Below are 6,411 nucleotides of genomic sequence, written 5' to 3' on the forward strand. Positions count from 1 at the left end.
AAGGACATGCTAGTCAGAAGCCGGATAAAATGACCCAAGGAGGGAAAATGTAGAAGCAGAAACTACAAGACCTGCGAACTCTATGCTCCCTCCACCCACATTGTCTGTATCTTTAAGACCTGGCTGGCTGTAGGGATTCGCATTCTAATCAGTATTCTGTAACTTGATTTTGTGTCTCTGTGCCCTGTTTGAGAGCACATTTCCACTCCATCTGACGAAGGAGCAGCGCTCCGAAAGCTAATGGTATTTGCTACCAAATAAACCTGTTGGACTTTAACCTGGTGTTGTCAAAACTCTTACTGTGAACACCTGGTAACACCAGAGGAAACAAAGAACCACCACACCAACACCAGTGTAGCACTAAAGTCAAAAATCAAATGTGACCTATGCAATGTAGTGTATGCCATCCAATGTAAAACATGCAAGATAATATACATAGGGGAAACGGACAACACACTAAGGGAAAAACTCTCCAGACACCTCAGTGGGATTAGGACGGAGAAGGAAAACAAGACCATAAACAGATAGTTCATGCAACATAGCATGGGAGCCCGAACTATTATGGGACTGGACACAAATGTTCATTGGACCACAGCAGAAAGAAAATGAGCAGAGAAGGGGTGGATCTATAGAATGAAAACTTTATTCCCAAAAGGCCTAAACCTAAGATACGGAAGCACACAAACCACACAAGAACAGGGATAGTTAAGGACCTAACAGGGCAACCACCCAGAACACATGAACAATAAGTAATGAACAGAACCCAATAGCACACACATGCAAACACCACTGGAAGAAACAGGGAAACATAACACAACTGGAAAACCACAACAAACACAAGTCACGTGCCAGAGGGAACCACAGATTAACGGGTCACTAATTGCCACCTCCCCTGAACACAAACACTGACGAAGGCCAGACAAAACCCCCAAACAGACCCAAAGATGAATCGACCATCCCCAAAACAAACCTTCCCCCATCCCAGACTTTTTCCCGAACAAATTTCGATGATAGAGCGGGAGAAGGAGGATACAAGGGAACCACAACAAGGAGGAGAAGGTATGGAACAAGGAGGTGGCACAGGAGATCAACCCCGAGGACAGAAGGCAAATAAACAAGGGAGAACCACGATAGGCAACAGGAGAGCCAGCATTGTGAGAAGGCAGACATGTAAGCTATTCATCTGTGGGCAGCATGGTGGCACGATAGTTAGCACTGTTGCCTCACAGGGCCAGGGATGCAGGCTGGGATCTTGGCTTGGATCACTACCTGTGTGGAGTTTGCACGTTCTCCCCATGCTTGTGTGGGTTTCCTCCGGGTGCTCCGGTTTCCTCCCACATCCCAAAGAAGTGCCAGTTAAGTGAATTGGCCGTATTAAATTCCCCCTTGGTGTACCCTTCCACAGTAACTTCATTACATTGCTAATGTAAGCCCATTGGGGACACTAATTAATTAAATAATAAAGAAAGAAATAACCAAATAAATTGTCGATGAAGTAATTTTTGCACTGCCAACAAAAGACCAATCCTTACACCAAACCCAGAAACCATCCGAATAAACGGGAATGTCCCTACACCAACTTGCTCCGCCAACTAGTGCCCCCACATCAATCCGATACATATCACCTGATTCCACACCACAACATCCTGCCCACCACAACATAAAACACCCACAAAGAATAAAAAGTCACCCCATCCCACCAGCTCCAGGAGCCTCCTCATCCCACCCACCCTAACAGGCACACACGGGAGACCAAACCGCCAAGACAGGGGAAGACAACAAAACCACTGTTCAACCAATAACCTACCCACCAACATCCCGATCAGGAAACCCCCAGGAACCTTTTTTCCCCACCACCTGATCTCTTGCCCACCAGCCCTCCCAGTAGCCCACCTACTACCCCCTCAGTAGCCCACCCACTAACAAAGTCTCCCCCGACCCCCCCGACACTCCAAAAAAACAGAATCTGACTCAGCAATGGACACAAAACCTCCCCAGCCAAGAAACCCCAAAAGACAACTCTCCAACACGCACACCCCTTGGACATCCATCCCAGCTCCCGGAAACACATAAACCCCTGACCTAGCAGCCCCCTCCTCCTAACACCAGCTCAACAACCACCTCCCCCCCCCCCACAACCACCTAAACTATGACAGAAGCAGACCATTACCCAGTTTTCCTTTGTTCTTTCTTCCCCCCCTCTTCCCCCCACCGACTCCTTCTCTTCTGTCGCATGAGGGAATATCACCTCACACAAGAAAAAACTAACACGGATAATAATATAATTTATAAGAAAAAGAAGGCCCAGGAGACAAGAAGACAACAAGCCACAAGGTAAAGACAAGGCAATCACAGGGAGAACAAAGAACAATACAGCACAGGAACAGGCCCTTCGGCCCTCCAAGCCTCCGCCGCTCATGTGCCCACTAGACCATTCTTTTGTATCCCTCTATTCCCAGTCTGTTCATGTGGTTATCTAGATAAGTCTTAAACAATCCCAGCGTGTCCACCTCAATCACCTTGCTTGGGAGTGCATTCCAGGCCCCCACCACCCTCTGTGTAAAATACGTCCCCCTGACATTTGTGTTGAACCTTGCCCCCCCTCACCTTGAACCCGTGACCCCTTGTGTTCGTCACCTCCAACCTGGGAAAAAGCTTCCCACTGTTCACCCTATCTATGCCCTTCATAATTTTATACACCTCTATTAGGTCGCCCCTCATCCTCCGTCTTTCCAGGGAGAACAACCCCAGTTTACCCAATCTCTCCTCATAGCTAAGACCCTCCATACCAGGCAACATCCTGGTAAACCTTCTCTGCACCCTCTCTAACGCCTCCACGTCCTAGTGGGAGCAACAAGGGTTGGACGTGAGCCGAAAGAAAAGTGGCAGAACATGAAGAAAAGGGGATATGTCCTCTCTCTGTCCAACCCCCAAAGATCTCTCCTTAAAGTTTATTTATTATTGTCACAAGTCGGCTTCCATTAACACTGCAATGAAGTTACTGTGAAAATCCCCTAGTCGCTGCACTCCGGCACCTGTTTGGATACACTGAGGGAGAATTTAGTGGGGCCAATGCACCTAACCAGCATGTCTTTCGGACTGTGGGAGGAAACCGGAGCACCCGGAGGAAACCCATGCAGACACGGGGAAAACATGCAAATTCCACACAGACAGTGACCCGAGGGCGGAATTGAACCCGGGTCCCTGGCACTGTGAGGCAGCAGTGCTAATCACTGTGCCACCGTGCCACCCCAGCTTAGACACCATGGGCAGAAGTTTATGGGGAGTGTGGGAATAATTGGTCATCTCTTCAAAGAGCTGACACATGTACAATTCCATCCCATTCCTGACTTGTCTCCTTGTAGATGGTAGACAGGCTTTGGGGGAGTCAGGAGGTGAGTTACTCACCGCAGGATTCCCAGCCTCTGACCTGCTCTTGTAGCCACAGTATTTATATGGCTAGTCCAGTTCCGTTTCTGGTCATTGGTAACCCTCCTCAGGATATGTCACCATCTACAAGGCACAAGTCAGGAGTGCGATGGAATACTCCCCACTTGCCTGGATGGGTGCAGCTCCAACAACACTCAAGAAGCTCGACACCATGCAGGACAAAACAGCCCCGCTTGATTGACACACTATCCACAAACATTCACTCCCTCAAACACCCACGCAGAGTGGCAGCCGTGTGTACCATCTGCAAGATGCACTGCAGCAACTCACAAAGGTTCCTTAGGCAGCACCTTCCTATCCCACGCCCGCTACCATCTAGAAGGATTAGGACAGCAGTTACCTGGGAACACCACCACCTGGAGGTTCCCCTCCAAGTCACTCACCATCCTGACTTGGAAATATATCGGCCTTTCCTTCACTGTCGCCGGGTCAAAATCCTGGAACTCCCTCTCTAACAGCACTGTGGTTGTACCTACACCTCAGGGACTGCAGCGGGCTCAAGAAGGCAGCTCACCACCACCTTCTCAAGGGGCAACTGGGGATGGGCAATAAATGCTGGCCAGACAGCGACACCCACATCCCGTAAATGAATATTAAAAAAACATAATTTGATGGGCTGAATGGCCTTCTTCACCATGGCTTTGTGAGCTTCTGTGAAACCAGTGTAGAAATATTCTCAATCTCACAACGAGGTGAATCTTGGAACATGGTTTTGATTCTCACATCATTTTCTGAAACCCTGCGTGTTTCAAAAAAGCCCTAAAAACCTCCCAGCCGAGATAAATCGTGGACAAACTCTGTGAGAATTAAACAAGGTACAGACCCTGTATCAGGGACCTGGGCAAACAGCAAGCCAGGACAAGGAATGTGTGTTTTAAAGATTCCTAATCCTTCTTGCTTGTCTCAGAACTGGTTAGACCACAAACCCAAAACTAAATTAAGCAATTCCGCTCAGAGGGGTTTTATCTTTTGGTTTCAAATGACAGCGCTGTTTTGTGAGAGATGTTCCATCTGGATTACTTCAACCTGACTGTCCCCCTCACCCCCCCCTCATTCTGAGACAGGACCAGCGAGAGCGGGAGGGTGGTGTGGGAGATCCAGCCCACTCTCCAGGGCAGGGAGGGAGGCAGCTCGAGTAACTGTAATTGGAATGGCTGGGAAACCACGTTGGCAAAGACACAAGGAAGCGACAGCAGATTCTGGGTCTGTGCGCACCTCCTCAGGAATATATTCAGTGGGTGCTGAACACAGAGCTGGTGGGGAGTTTTGTCTCCGTGCTCTGTACCTGGAATGTCAGATATCAAAGCGAGATGAAGCTAATCTCCTGTATTCTCATCATCTGGGCTCTCGTTACTGAAGGTGAGATTTTTCATTAAATGGGTCACTCATTAATCTCCTTCAGACTAAATATTTCAATAGTGTATTCATTCATGGCACCCCATGATATATACATATATATTTAAGGGGAGGCTATAGCCTGGTAGTATTATCGCTGGGCTATTAATCCAGAAACTCAGCTGGGGACCCGGGTTCGAATCCTGCCACGGCAGCTCGTGGAATTTGAATTCAATAAAACATACCTGGAATTAAAAATCTACTGATGACCATGAAACCATTGCCGATTGTCGGAAAATCCCATCTGGTTCACTAATGTCCTTTTGGGAAGGAAATCTGCCGTCCTTACCTGGTCTGGCCTACATGTGACTCCAGAGCCACAGCAATGTGGTTGACTCTCAACTGACCTTGGACAACTAGGGATGGGCAATAAATGCTGGCCCAGCCAGCGATGGCCATGCCCCACAAATGAATTAAAAAAATAAAGTAAATGTTTGTGTACACGCACATATGCATCTGGTTTTGATGTCCACGGGTTATTTGTCATTTATATTAATGATTTGGACGAGAATATAGGAGGCATGGTTAGTAAGTTTGCAGATGACACCAAGATTGGTGGCATAGTGGACAGTGAAGAAGGTTATTTCCAATTGCAACGGGATCTTGATCAATTGGGCCAGTGGGCTGACGAATGGCAGATGGAGTTTAATTTAGATAAACGCGAGGTGATGCATTTTGGTAGATTGAACCAGGGCAGGACTTACTCAGTTAATGGTAGGGCATTGGGGAGAGTTACAGAACAAAGAGATCTAGGGGTACAGGTTCATAGCTCCTTAAAAGTGGAGTCACAGGTGGACAGAGTGGTGAAGGAGGCATTCGGCATGCTTGGTTTCATCGGTCAGAACATTAAATACAGGAGTTGGAATGTCTTGTAGAAGTTGTACAAGACATTGGTAAGGCCACACTTGGAATACTGTGTGCAATTCTGGTCACCCTATTATAGAAAGGATATTATTAAACTAGAAAGAGTGCAGAAAAGATTTACTAGGATGCTCCTGGGACTTGAGGGATTGAGTTATAAGGAGAGGCTCAATAGACTGGGGCTTTTCTCTCTGGGGAGCGTAGGAGGCTGAGGGGTGATCTTATAGAGGTCTATAAAATAATGAGTGGCACAGATCAGCTAGATAATCAATATCTTTTCCCAAAGGTAGGGGAGTCTAAAACTAGAGGACATAGGTTGAAGGTGAGAGGGGAAAGATACAAAAGTGTCCAGAGGGGCAATTTTTTCACACAGAGGGTGTGAGTGTCTGGAACAAGCTGCCAGAGGTAGTAGGAGAGGCGGGTAGAATTTTGTCTTTTAAAAAGCATTTAGATAGTTACATGGGTACGATGGGTATAGAGGGATATGGGCCAAATGCGAGCAATTGGGATTAGCTAAGTGGTTTTAAAAAAAAGGGCAGCATGGACAAGTTGGGCCGAAGGGCCTGTTTCCTTGCTGTAAACCTCTATGACTCTATAAAAAGCATTTAGATAGTTACATGGGTACGATGGGTATCGAGGGATATGGGCCAAATGCGGGCAATCGGGACTAGCTTCGGGGTTTAAAAAAAAGGGCGGCCTGGACAA

The sequence above is a fragment of the Mustelus asterias genome, chromosome 20, assembly GCF_964213995.1.
Source record: "Mustelus asterias chromosome 20, sMusAst1.hap1.1, whole genome shotgun sequence".
NCBI lineage: Eukaryota > Metazoa > Chordata > Chondrichthyes > Carcharhiniformes > Triakidae > Mustelus > Mustelus asterias.